Here is a 13167-nt window from a genome sequence, read left to right as displayed (position 1 = left end):
GGGTCGGAAGCACGGCTGTTGGCTGGGCTGAGAAGGCCTGGGCGGAGCTGAGCCAGGCGGGTTGCCGGGCGGACCGCTGAGTCCCGAAGTTCCGGAGCGGCTGGTGCCCCTCAGTCCCTTCTGATTTCCTGCAGGTGCATAAAGGAGAGTCAGTCGTTCTCTCACGTTCTCTCACGTTCTCTCACGTTCTCTCTCGTTCTCTCTCGTTCTCTCTCTCTCTCTCTCTCTCTCTCTCTCTCTCTCTCTCTCTCTCTCTCTCTCTCTCTCTCTCTCTCTCTCTCTCTCTCTCTCTTTGGTTTTTCAAGACAGGGTTTCTCTCTGTAGCCCTGGCTATCCTGGAACTCACTCTGTAGACCAGGCTGGCCTCGAACTCAGAAATCCGCCTGCCTCTGCCTCCCAAGCACTGGGATTAAAGGCGTGTGCCACCACTGCCCGGCAAGGAGAGTGTTTCTTCCTGCTTGGTCTGGAACACTTTCCAGGGGAAGTCCAGAAGCCCAGAAAACTGGTGTTCTTAGATTCAGGCCCATGTTCCTCAAGGAAAGCAGCTCTTCTAGCCAAGTACTGGAGGAGAGGGTCTTCGTGTGATCCACTCCTATGTCTTCAGTGCTCCATAAACGTGGGGTGTCGTGCAAAATTTCACAGGGGCGTGGGTGTCTAGCCAGGTGACACCAGCTGGGCCGGTAGGAACAGGATGCAGCAAAAGACTGCACCTATCTGGGGACAGGCACCAAGTTACAACCACTTATAGCTTCAGCACCGGGATAACCCGACACGACACCTCTAACCTCCACTGGCTAACAGAGACAAAGGAATGTATACTTCCAGTCGATTGTTTCAACAAGAAATAAAAACTAATGTACTTAAAAAGAAATCAGTTACTTCTGCACGCCCAGATGGTAAAAATGTCGTATAACTCGATGTACGTGGTGAGTATGTGGCTTGAACATATGTAAAAATATATCAACTGGGGCTGGTGAGATGGCTCAGCAGGTAAGGGCACTTTTTGCCAAGCCAGAGATCTGAGTCTGATCCCTGTAATCTGCATGATGGAAGGAGAACTAACTCCCCAAAGCACTGGCATTTATCACCCCTCCCCCCATAAATGTAAAAAACGAAAAAACTTGAAAACTGCATCAGTGACATACTTAATGTTCTAATTTCCTCTCTAACAGAGTTTTAGAGAAGCCTAAGGGATTCGGGTGGAGATCACAAAGGTTAGTACTGCCACCAAACAATGAGTTGTGTGACGAAGATGCTGGAACTCTTTAAATGAGGTCAAATTTTGTTAGTTTGTCTTAGTGAGGGTTCCTGTCGCTATGCAGAGACATTATGAGCATGGCAACTCTTAGAAAACATTTAATTGGAGCTTGCTTCCAGTTCAGAGTTTAGTTCATCATGGCAGGAAGCATGGTGGAGTAGACGACATGGCAGGCAGACATGGTGCTGGAGAGGGGCTGAGAGTACTACCTCTGCATCCTCAGGCAGTAGGAAGGAAGATGGAGCCACTGAGCCTAGGTTGAGCTTCTGAAACCTCAAAGTCCACCCCTGGTGACACATTTTCTCCAACAAGGCCACACCCACTCCAATAAGGCCACGTCTCCTAGTAATGACACTCCCTGTGAGCCAATGGGGACCACACTGCTCTTGGTAGTTGTGTGGATAGTTCACAACCTTCAGCATATTCAAATCACATATAAGTTTCATCCCTGGGACAGACATAGTAGAACTCAGAGCTGTCTTCTGATTTCCACAACTGCCTGTCCCTACAAAACAAATTTGAAAATGTAAAAAACAACTCTAAAGTGAATTTTAGTGACTTAATCTTTTTTTTTTCTTCCCCCTTCCCTTCTCCCTCTTGCTCTGGCCCCGATCGCTTCGACCCAAAGGTTTTATTTATTGATTGATTATATGCAAGTACACTGTAGCTGTCTTCAGACACCCCATAAGAGTGTATCAGTTCTCATTACAGATGGTTGTGAGCCACTGTGTGGTTGCTGGGATTTGAATTCAGGACCTCCGGAAGAGCAGTCAGTGCTCTTAACCGCTGAGCCATCTCTCCAGCCCTAGTGACTTAATCTTGTGAACATCAAGGGCCTCTTATTTAATTCTCACAAAAAGAGCACCAGGCCTGTGAGGACCAGCTTCTAAATGTGTTATAGATAGCATTGTCCTTGCTGGACTACGAAGGGCAATGTAAGAATCCAGCTTCCTGGCCTGCATGGTTCCCAATCACTTGTCAATAGCTCTTTTAAAATCTAGACAAGGGACAGTGTCATGCCTTCAGCATTCTGAGCCCCATTGGCCACACCTCAAATGTGAAATCCATCTGGCTATTTATTGGCCATTGAGATACAAAACATTTTCATCTTAGAAATGTAGTGAGAATTCTGGATTTTTGTTTTTGTTTTTCGAGACAGGGTTTCTCTGTGTAGCCCTGGCTGTCCTGGAACTCACTCTGTAGACCAGGCTGGGCTTGAACTCAGAAATCCGCCTGCCTCTGCCTCCCAAGTGCTGGGATTAAAGGCATGTGCCACCACTGCCTGGCTCTGGATTTTTTTAAACACAAATATTATAAGAATGTGCTAGAGCAGAGGCAGCCACAGGTCATGTGACTGAAATGTTTCCTGAGGGACACTGTCCCTCCTCAGTGCTGCCTAAATGCCTGGCCCAACCCCACCATGGGGTGCTGCTATAGCAGCGAAAACAGGGACTTGGACCAGGATTGGAAGGAGAGGAAGCTGTTGTTGGACCCCAGTAGTACCCCTACCAAAGCCCTCAATGGAGGCGAACCCAACTATCATAGCCTACTTTCAGCTCGCACAGATGAGCAGGCCCTGCTCTCCTCCATCCTTGCCAAGACAGCTAGCAACATCATTGATGTGTCTGCCACAGACCTCCAGGGCATGGAGCAGCATTAGTCCATGGACCAGACAAGGCATACAGCACCTGCTTGGCTGTGCTTAGCAGCAGTCTGACCCATTGGAAGAAGCTGCCACCGTAAACATCTCTCACCAGCCAGCCCCACCAAGTGCTGCCTGCCCAGAGAGTCTATCCCCTTCCATGACTTGCAGCAGGTCTTCAGGATAGCTGCTTATGCCTATAGTGAACTTTCTCAGATCTGCGTGGACACAAAAGAAGAGCTGGTTGTACAGTTTGGGATCCCATGAAGAGGAGTCCTAGGACAGCTCTTCCCTCATCTTCATCCCATCACCACCCCACCTCTTCTGGCCCCCAGCCTCACTGTGGCTTTCTACAGTAACTAACCTGCAACTAATCACGGAGAAGAATGTGGAGGAAAAGAATAAGTGAGGTGAATACTGGGAGACCCAGGAGATCCCCTTCCCCACCCTTTCTCTTGGCCTCCGATTCACTCCTGGCCTGTTCTCTGACTCGGTGCTCATCGGCACCTCACTGGGGATTATGACCAGGGTCTAGAGGAGCTTGAGTCTGAATTGAGTTTGTATTTCTAGCACCCTGGGTTTTTACATGTTTGCTTTTTGTTTTTGTTTGTCCCCCCTCAATAAACAAAATATATTCATTTGTGTTGCTGGTTCCAAAAAAAGTGGTTTTTTTTATTATATATTTTATTTACATTTAAGATGCCATCCCCTTTCCACATTTCCCCTCCCTAGAACACCCCTGTCCCATGCCCCCCCTTTCCTTTTTGCTTTTATACGATTTTTTAAAAATGTTAATCAAAGGATTTATAAGTTTGGTAATGCTCAATCAGAAGCGTAACCCAATACCCAACCTAGATATAAAAACTATCTTTGACTGGTGGAGACATGTGAACATCTGCTTCCATGCCCCCTCTCTCTTTCTCTCTCTCATCACCTAGCTTCTCCTCTTCTTCATCTTCTCTCCTTGTACCATCTCTTCCTCTCAGTACTCCTTCCCACTTAGCTCCTCCTACATATCACTCTTCCTGTTAAAGTAGAAGTTTTCTCTCGAAATACAATTATAGCATACTCATTCCTAATTGTACCAGTGAGGTACAAGATAGTCCTAATACCCAGTCCATCATTCTGTTGACTAACCAGAACCTCTGTCATCTCTTCTAACTAAAACACTTACTTTTGATCCTGGCTTTTTGGCTTTAGAATGAATGTCCCCTGAAAACCATCTACTCAGATCTTTTCTCTCAAAGTAAATAGCCAGGATTGGTAATGAGACTATAGGTCTTCAACCCCATCAGAAATCCAGAATGACTGAGTTAACTGAAGTTATGGGAAGCACTAAGCATAGCTTCTAAAACTTAGCCAATTTATAGAGACCGCTGAACACCTGAAAAGCCCCTATACTACCGAACGTTGGAGCATCAAATCTTCAGCCTTCTGGCCCAGAATCATCTGACAGACCTTAGTGATGCAGGATTATTAAGGGCTGATTACTCTGTCTAGGCAGATATAATCAGTCAACTATTCTGCATGTGTGTCCTTTTCTGGACAGTAATTTGTCTGTAGATGGAGAGAGGCAATTCTTGCCTAGTGACTGTCACTGCACAACTGGAGTATCTCCAAAGATGCTCAATTTCTTCTTAGAATCCATGACAGGAAGCTGTCAGGAGCAGACAGGTCTCTAATCAAAATGAACATTAATATATAAATATTTGTAGCGTCAGTTCTATGGACTTCTGATGTTTTGAAAACCAACTATCCATGTAAGGTAACCTGGACTGTTGTCTGTTCACTCCTCTCAGCTATTTCTAAATAAAATATGGAAAACACCCTAACAATAAACTCAAAACCATGAATTTGCTATAGTCTCTTAACTCATAGGTTAACCGTCCCAAATCAGTTAAAAAAGTTAAAAAAGGGCTGGATCTAGGCCTTGTATTCCTAAATGTGTTATACAGGCACAATGCCCATGAGAGTATCAATATTCATCTCATTTTTTTATATTAATAAGAGGCTCATACCAATGAAAACCTTAAATTTGAAATCAAAGTAAATTTTGTACCATTTAAGAAATTATAACTTCATCTTGATAATAATTATACAGATTTCTACCAATAGGTTATGGCTATGCAATAAGTCCTAGCTAATCCCCCTGTTCCAATAAAACCATTACTTTTCCCTAGAAAGACAAACCATTATTAACCACATTAGTCCCCAAGCTCAGGGAATAGGGGCGCTGACTCTTCTTTAACTTCTTCAAGCTGATTAAGGGCATTGAGATTTTAGAAGAGGGGTGGGGGGAAGAGTAAGTTGATAAGCCTCTGATGCTGTGTCTTCACTGAATCCAGATGGAATTCCAGGACATCGGAGGTTTGGGCAGGTCTGCTCAGTATGCTTGATGAGTAGATACACCAAGGCTGTGTATTCTAAGATACGGCCTGAGTTAGAGCGCCTGGGATCCCCGCTTCCTCTGGGTTCTTGGAGGTTGGGGGCAGAGCTGCCACCCAAGATCTGCTCAGTGCTCTGTCCCAGACCGGAAGAAAGCTTCTTATGGCTGATCGTGTGTTTTTGTTTTAATCCCAGGAGCAGGGGTTAAAACAGTCCAGGGGCTGCTTTGGACTGCCTGCAGCAACTGATCATGGTTTGCCTCATGCTTTAGCAGAAGTGTAGGTTTGACAGCTGCAGATAATTTCTAGGATCGTGTGACATTGGGACTTCTGGGAACTTTTCAGAGGGTATATCAATGTTAGGGCCCTGCGAGGCAGGGTCAGTCCTTGTTGGTCCTTTAGGGAGGTTGGTTGCAGTTTTGTTAGTAGCCATGGTCAAAGAAGAAACAAGAGGAAAGAAATTAGATTCAGGGGTTTTCCTAAATCCTTTCTCTCCTATGTCCTTGTTTCTCTCCTATCTAGTGTTAGGGGTGAAACCAGGGGGATAAAGGGTGGAGGAAAAGAACCCACAAAGTAGCAAAGACCAGCTACATAGAAAGTTCCATTAGGTAGCACTGATCCACAGAGTAACTTCAAAAATGTTAGGGTTGTGTGATACAGCCTAAGACTCCAGCACTTAGGAGGTGGGGTGCAGACACGAACATTCAAAGCTAGATGTCAACCTGGCTACGTAGCAAGACCCTACGTCAAAATGGAAAGAAAAAGACAAGAAAAATGGCAAGGTCATAAAAGTCATGGAAAGATCAGAAAACTATTCCAGAGTAAAGGAGAACACAGCGACATCACAGCTGAATGCAGAGTGGGATCCAAGTTGGCTCTGGAAATACATAGGAAAAGGACACTAGTGGGACAAAGGTGAGATCTGAAGTAAGCTTTGGACAATTATGGCTCTATAGTGTTGCTATTCTGTCTTGACTGATACACTGCAGTTGAACGAGAGGCTTGTGTTACTTGGAAACTCTGTTGTGAGTCTGAAATTTTTCCCAAATTATAAAGTAAGATAAAAATAGACAGTTTTGGGGGCCCTGGTTATGGTATTACTTTGGTTTTTTTGGTGGTTTTTTGTTTTGTTTTGTTTTTTGCTTTTTATATACCCATGTTTCACAGCCACAATTCATCATTATCTTTTTTTGTTCATTTGTTTGTTTGAGACAAATGGATCTATGTAGCCCATGATGTCCTAGAACTCAGTGCATACACCAGGCTGGCCTGGAACTCACAGAGACCCACCTGCCCCACCCAACTCATTGTTGGCACTTATTAGTGTAAGGACAGATCCAAGTTGCTCTCTGTGGTGGCCTTAGAATGTCCCCTCTCGAGTAAAGCTCATCCCAGGTCAGCGTATGTCTTCAGGTCAGGGCTCTGGGAAGACTGTGCTCACTATGGTGACTCAGCAGTAATTGGCTCATGTTTTCCCCAGAGACAGTGACAGAGGACCTCAAAATGGGCAACACTCACTCCTCAGTCCTTCAGGGTGCTATCCTAGACTAAAAAATAAAATTATCCCTGCCATTACAACTTCATACCAAATAATGTTTTCATTTAAATGGCTACTTTATTTTCTTTTAAAATACAGTGTGGCCCAGTATGAGCTGGGGTGGAGAAGCATGGTCCTTGGATGCTAACTTAAATTCTAACATGGGTCTACAGCTAGATCTATTCTACAGTTAAAAGGCAAACGGGGAGACATTCCTTATGCCCAGGTTCCTTCTTCTTAAGAGACAATGCCCATGTCTATAAAGGCTACATCTGGATCCTCATTCAAAAAGCTCATTCCTATGGGCAAGGCTGCTTTCATGAGTTCAAAGTTCACAATGGAGAGCTAAAGCAGCGGCCCAGTGGTTACGAGGACCGATGATTCTTCTAGAAAGTGTAACTTCAATCCCCAGCATCTACACAGTGGATCGTAACTGTGTGTGACTTCAGTACCCAGGGACCCATTACCCTCTTCTGGTCTCTGTGGGCACCAGGCACACAAGTAGTGTACAGATATACATGCAGGTACCTACCTATACTCATAAAATAAAAATGAGCTGTTACTTGTACCAACAGCTCCTTTCTTCCTGTTTTAATGTTGCCTTGTGTCTTGGGTCCTTTTTATTTGACTTTCTGGTATAACTGATGTCATCTAGTGTGGGGAGCCAACAGAAGGCGGCTATCATCCTTGCAGCCATCTTGAGCCATATACCCTGACAAGAGACTTGTTTACAATAGCCTACAACAGCTGAGCACACTCTGATAACATCTTGTTTTAGATACCCAGGATTTTCCCTTGGGTGTGTGAGACTTAAAGGTGTGATTTAAAGATAAGACTTAAAGGTGTGACTTAAAGGCATGACTTAAAGGCATGGCTTAGAAGTGAGACATATAAAAGGTGAGAGGCAGACAGAAGAAATTATTAGACACTTGTCTTGGAAAGAGACTTGGACTTGAGACTTGGAGCTGGAGACTTGGAACTGGGGAAGAGACTAGCAACACAGAACTAGGATAAGGACTTGAGACTTATTACAGCTGGAACTGGAATTAGGATCTGAGACTTGGTGCTAGGAACTAGGGACTTGGAACTAGGGACTTGGAGAGAAGAAGAGAGACTGAAGAATAAACGGGATTGAATCACACTCTGTCTGGTCTCCATTCTTTGAGTCCGTCCTCACTCTTGCTCTTCCTGAACCCCGACCAGCAGACTGGAGCAGCTTGGGGCAGTGCAGGCTCTAACAACTCAGCCCCCAAGGCTTTTGGCAGAGCAGGTTCCAACATTGATAGAGCGGTCCGTGACAATCTAGACTCTGGAACCTAAAACCTCAAGTGATTCTGACCAGTGATGCCAAACCTTGACCACCATGACTGCCTCCTTCTACAGAGAGCTCCTGGACCAGTCTCCCCAGAGGAATCTCAGGCTGCAGGCACCTATCATAATGACACCCTTACGTATTGAGAAGTGGCCAGAAAGTCTGTTACTTCTATTCCCCGAATGGTTTCAGAGGCCCAGTTTCTGCAGGAGAGAATGTTAGGCAGGAGGTTAGCTCTTGTAGGAACTGACCAATTGTCTTCCAATGACATAAAGAACAGTGTGAGCCAGCTCAAAGGTCTGAAACACAGTATAACATAATGGCAGTGAACTGGTGATAAGGATATAAATATGACAGCCGAGGTTGACTCTGGATGGAGCACCCTAGGACCCCAAATGGATAAGAGACAATGAATGATAGTGGTCCATGCTCACTAGATCAGATTAAAGCCACTTCAAGACTCCCTCCAAAGTGTATGCAGAGTCTGCTGCTACCCTTGTCTCCAGTAAGCTTTTGAACTTTAGGAGCACTTATATTCCTGTGTATGTCCTTACACGTCTAGTTATAACAAACAGAGTGGATTCTGGGTAAAATGGCTTTCTGAGGAAAGAATGTCCACCCAGGGGAAGGCACAAAGAGGAGACAACACAAGAGTATAAGCCCCCCTGTCTGTCAGGGTCTCACAGCTGCTGGACTAGCCCACCCTTTAGTAAAAGAGTGTCTCATGCTTCCTTGCTTCTAATTAGTCTCGACTGTTTATATACTACTGTGTCATATCTGAGCTCTTATCCTCAGGGTGCACAGGAACCAAGGCTGCTGCTGGGAATCCAGCCAAAGGAACCTGAGACCTTCCCATAACAACATTACAACATTACTTAACGGTAGAGGCAAGCACTCTACCACTAAGACACACTCCTTTTTTGTTCTGCCTCTTCTCTCTCTCTCTCTCTCTCTCTCTCTCTCTCTCTCTCTCTCTCTCTCTCTCTCCCCCCCCCCGTGTATGTGTGTGTGTGTGAAATAGAAATGTCTGATGAAGAACCCCCAAGATAGAGTGCAAGAGCTAGCAGGAGCCTTCCTGTGCTGGCTAGTTTTATGTCAACTTGACACAAGCTAGAGTCATCTGAAAGGAAGGACTCTATGTTGAGAAAATATCTCCATAAGATCTGATGGTTGAGCATTTTCTTAATTAGCAACTGACAGGGGAAGGCCCAGCCCACTGTGGATCGTGCTGCTCTAGGATGGTGGTCCTAGGATTTATAACAGAACAATCTGAGCAAGCCATGAGGAGCAAGCCAGCAAGCAGCACGTCCCTATGTCTCTGTATCAGCTGCCTCTAGGTTCCTGCCGTTTGAGCTCCTGTCCTGACTTCCTTTGACAATAAGCAGTGCTAGGAAGTGCAAGCCAATAAACCCTTTCCTTCTCAAGTTGCTTTTGGTCACAGTGCTTTATCGCCCCACTACCCTCCTCTAACCACCACAGGCACCAGGCATGCTCATGACATACATGCAGGCAGGCAAAACACTCAGAGACATAGTGTTTTTTTTTTTTTTAATCTAAAAAAAAAAAAAGTAGAAAAAGAAAGTAGATTTAGGTACTTTTTGTACCCAGATGTAGTGGCCTATACCTATAATCCCAGCACTTCTGAGAGTCTGCGGCAGAAAAATCTTGCGTTCAAGGCCACCTGTCTAATGAGATCCCATACTTACAAAAATAAGACAAAGGAGAGAGTTGTTGAAATCCACAGCCCTTCCCTAACATGGTTAACTTTTCTTTAGGAGATGTGAACAGGACACCAATAATAGATCAAAGAAATCATTACCACCAAAGTCCAGTGTCGTGAACCAGTGAGCTTTCTGGTCACTTACAGAGCACAGGTAATGGGTGACTTACAGATGACCTCAAAAAACAACTGCAGCACCACAAAAAGCCAACCCAGCATAGTGAGCTCGTGGAGCAGCATTGTGGAGCCTCCTTTCAGTCACCCTTATACTTCTTGTGACTCATCACTTGTCACTGGGGCTGGGGGCAAGAGGGGAAACGGCTGCAATCCCAGGTGAGGGTGTAGTGCCCCCTCAACTCCCCATACCTGCCCATCCCCCAACTGCCTCCATTATTATTAACAGAGACCTGGCTACTTCTGTTGTGTTCTGCTCAATTAGCTGCAGCATGAACGGTTGAATGTAAGTTCTACTCCAAGATGCCAATCATATTATGCAAAGAACCTTTTCCTGGCCATGCCTTTCCAGGGTTCCAACTTCCCATTGTACTGGACCACGTATGCCCTCAGTCCCCTTGCTACCTGTTGTTCTAGAGCCCTTCCCCCAGTGTCAGGTGTTCAGTTCAGGAATTAGAAGTCACTGGACATTTCATGCATGAGAAGGTTTGGTTGTTTGAAGCATAGTTTACCTTCAGTGAGTCACACCAATCTTCCTGTATTTGAGTGTGTGTGTGTGTGTGTGTGTGTGTGTGTGTGTGTGTGTGTGTGCCACAAATGCATGCCACAGCGCATGTGTGGAACTCAGAGGATGACCTCAGGTGTCAGCTTCACCTTTGACCTTGTTTGGTGGCAGGGTCACTCTGTCCTTTCTTGTTTGTTGCTGTAGGCTCCAGGCTAGCTGCCTTGCAGGCTTCCAGGGATTCTCCTGTCTCTGTATCCCATTTCGCCTCCCATCTCACTGTAGGTATGCAGGATCACAGACACACACTGCCACAGGTGGCTTTTACATGAGTTCTGGAGATTTGAACTCATGTCTCTCCAGCCCCTAGCACTTGATTTTTATCTAAGTAAATACCTATGTAGTAGCACTCAGATAAAAACCTACCACTCAAGAGGCAGAGGCAGGCAGATCTCTGTAAGGTTGAGGCCAGCCCCTGGTTTACAGAGTGAGTTCCAGGACAGCCAGGGCCACACAGAGAAAACCTCTCTCAAAATCTGCCCCCTCAAGAAATCTATACTGTCCCATATTTTAGACAGTTCTCCCCAAGACTTTGAAAAAAAAAAAGGGGGGGGGGTTACTTTACATAGCCCAAGCTGGCCTCAAACTTGATATTTATGAACTAGTTATATAACAAAGGATAACCTTGAACTTCTTTTCTCTTTAAAATTTTCCATTACACTCAGTGTGTGTATGAGTATGAGTGTGTGTGAGTGTTTGTGTGTATGTGTGTATGAATGCTTCCCCATGCTCTGCAGTGTGTATGTGGAAATTGTAAGCTAGGATACAGTAAAGAAACCACAGAAATGACCACTCCTCCATGGTTTGGGAGGTTTTTATTGTAAATATGACAGAGAGCATGCACCCAGAAACATCTGGAAGAGTTCAGAGCAGAAAGAAACAAGAACCAGACAGGCCATTGCTGGGGCAATCTCTTAGGAGCAGAGAAAACAGCATGGAGAAGCAAGGGGAAAAACTAGTGGGGAGGTGATGGCCTTGTCATGATAAGAGAGCAGAGCCTCTGAGAAGGGAGTGAGCTGTAGTCTGGAACAGCCTGGGAGCTGGCATAGTGGGGTAGGAGAGGGGAACAGAACATGAGGCTAGCACAGGACTTCTGATATTCAATAACAGATCCATGTCACTAGAGCCTGGAGGGGCCTGGAGGAGCCTGGAGGGGCCTGGAGGGGCCTGGAGGGGCCTGGAGGGGCCTGGAGGGGCCTGGAGGAGGCTGGAGGAGGCTGGAGGGGCCTGGAGGGGCCTGGAGGAGGCTGGAGGGGCCTGGAGGGGCCTGGAGGGGCCTGGAGGAGGCTGGAGGAGGCTGGAGGGGCCTAGAGGGGCCTGGAGGAGGCTGGAGGAGGCTGGAGGGGCCTGGAGGAGGCTGGAGGGGCCTGGAGGGGACTGGAGGGGACTGGAGGGGCCTGGAGGGGCCTGGAGGAGGCTGGAGGGGCCTGGAGGGGCCTGGAGGGGCCTGGAGGGGCCTGGAGGGGCCTGGAGGGGCCTGGAGGAGGCTGGAGGGGCCTGGAGGGGCCTGGAGGAGGCTGGAGGGGCCTGGAGGGGCTTGGGGGGGCTTGGGGAGGCCTGGAGAGGCCTGGAGGAGGCTGGAGGGGCCTGGAGGAGGCTGGAGGAGGCTGGAGGAGGCTGGAGGAGGCTGGAGGGGCCTGGAGGGGCCTGGAGGGGCCTAGAGGGGCCTGGAGGAGCCTGGAGGAGCCTGGAGGAGCCTGGAGGAGGCTGGAGGTTAGCTTTGGGCTTTGGTATTTAACTACAGGTATATATATGCCAAGGGAACCACCCTTTCTAACAGGCAGGAACCCATTTCACAGATTCCAGAGGAATGCTGACTGTAGGCTTTGATCCATCTCCCAAAAATCCTTCTATAGTCTAGCCTGAGCTGAGGCTAGACCATCAACTGGACCAAGTCAGTAGGTTTGCCGTGTTTTGGAGTGCTTGAGGTTTTTTCCCTTGGACCTGACAGAGACCAGAGGACAACCTGGAAGAGGTTGTCTCTCTCGCCAACATGTGGGTCCAAGGGATCAATCTCAGGTTCACAGGCTTGACAGCAAGTGCCTTTACCGGTGAGCCATCCTGTGGCCCCACCTTGAACTTCTGATCTTCCTACTTCCACCTTCCACATGCTGAGACTACTCACGTGCTGGCTCTGTCCATTTCTTAGCTCCCACTGCCCAGTCTTCTTTTCTGACTCTATCACTGTGAAGGAGTGGAGTGTAATTCCCCTTCAGGCTTACATTTTGAACTCTCTCAGACCCCAGCCAATGAATGGAGTTACTTTAGGAAGTTCTGGAAACTTTAGATATGGAACCTAGCTGGAGGACATGGGTCACTGGAAGGTGAGCTTTTGAAGGCTATACCTGATCCTTTTGGGTTATTTCAACCAGGGATGGTGATGAGCAGTGGTTTGGTTCAAGAAGAGGAGGCAGAGGTGGGACCATACTATCCAGCTTGTTCTGATTGTGTTGGGGTCCAAATCAGGTCCTCAGGGGTTCACTGTGAGTGCTTCTAACCCCTGAGCCATCTCTCGTGTTCACATCCCTTCTGTTTTTACTGGAACATTTGGGCTCTCTCGGGTTTGGATGGACAGGAA

At 46.8% G+C, this 13167-nt stretch overlaps 1 pseudogene; it reads left to right on the top strand.

Moving 5' to 3' along the window:
- Positions 1 to 30: 30 nt before the first annotated feature.
- LOC143441431 (ragulator complex protein LAMTOR1 pseudogene) lies at positions 31 to 3507 on the top strand (annotated as a pseudogene).
- The last annotated feature ends 9660 nt before the right edge of the window (positions 3508 to 13167 follow it).

The sequence above is a fragment of the Arvicanthis niloticus genome, chromosome 2, assembly GCF_011762505.2.
Source record: "Arvicanthis niloticus isolate mArvNil1 chromosome 2, mArvNil1.pat.X, whole genome shotgun sequence".
NCBI lineage: Eukaryota > Metazoa > Chordata > Mammalia > Rodentia > Muridae > Arvicanthis > Arvicanthis niloticus.
The sequence above is the reverse complement of the archived record's forward strand: the minus strand, read 5'-3'. Positions and strand labels throughout refer to the sequence as shown.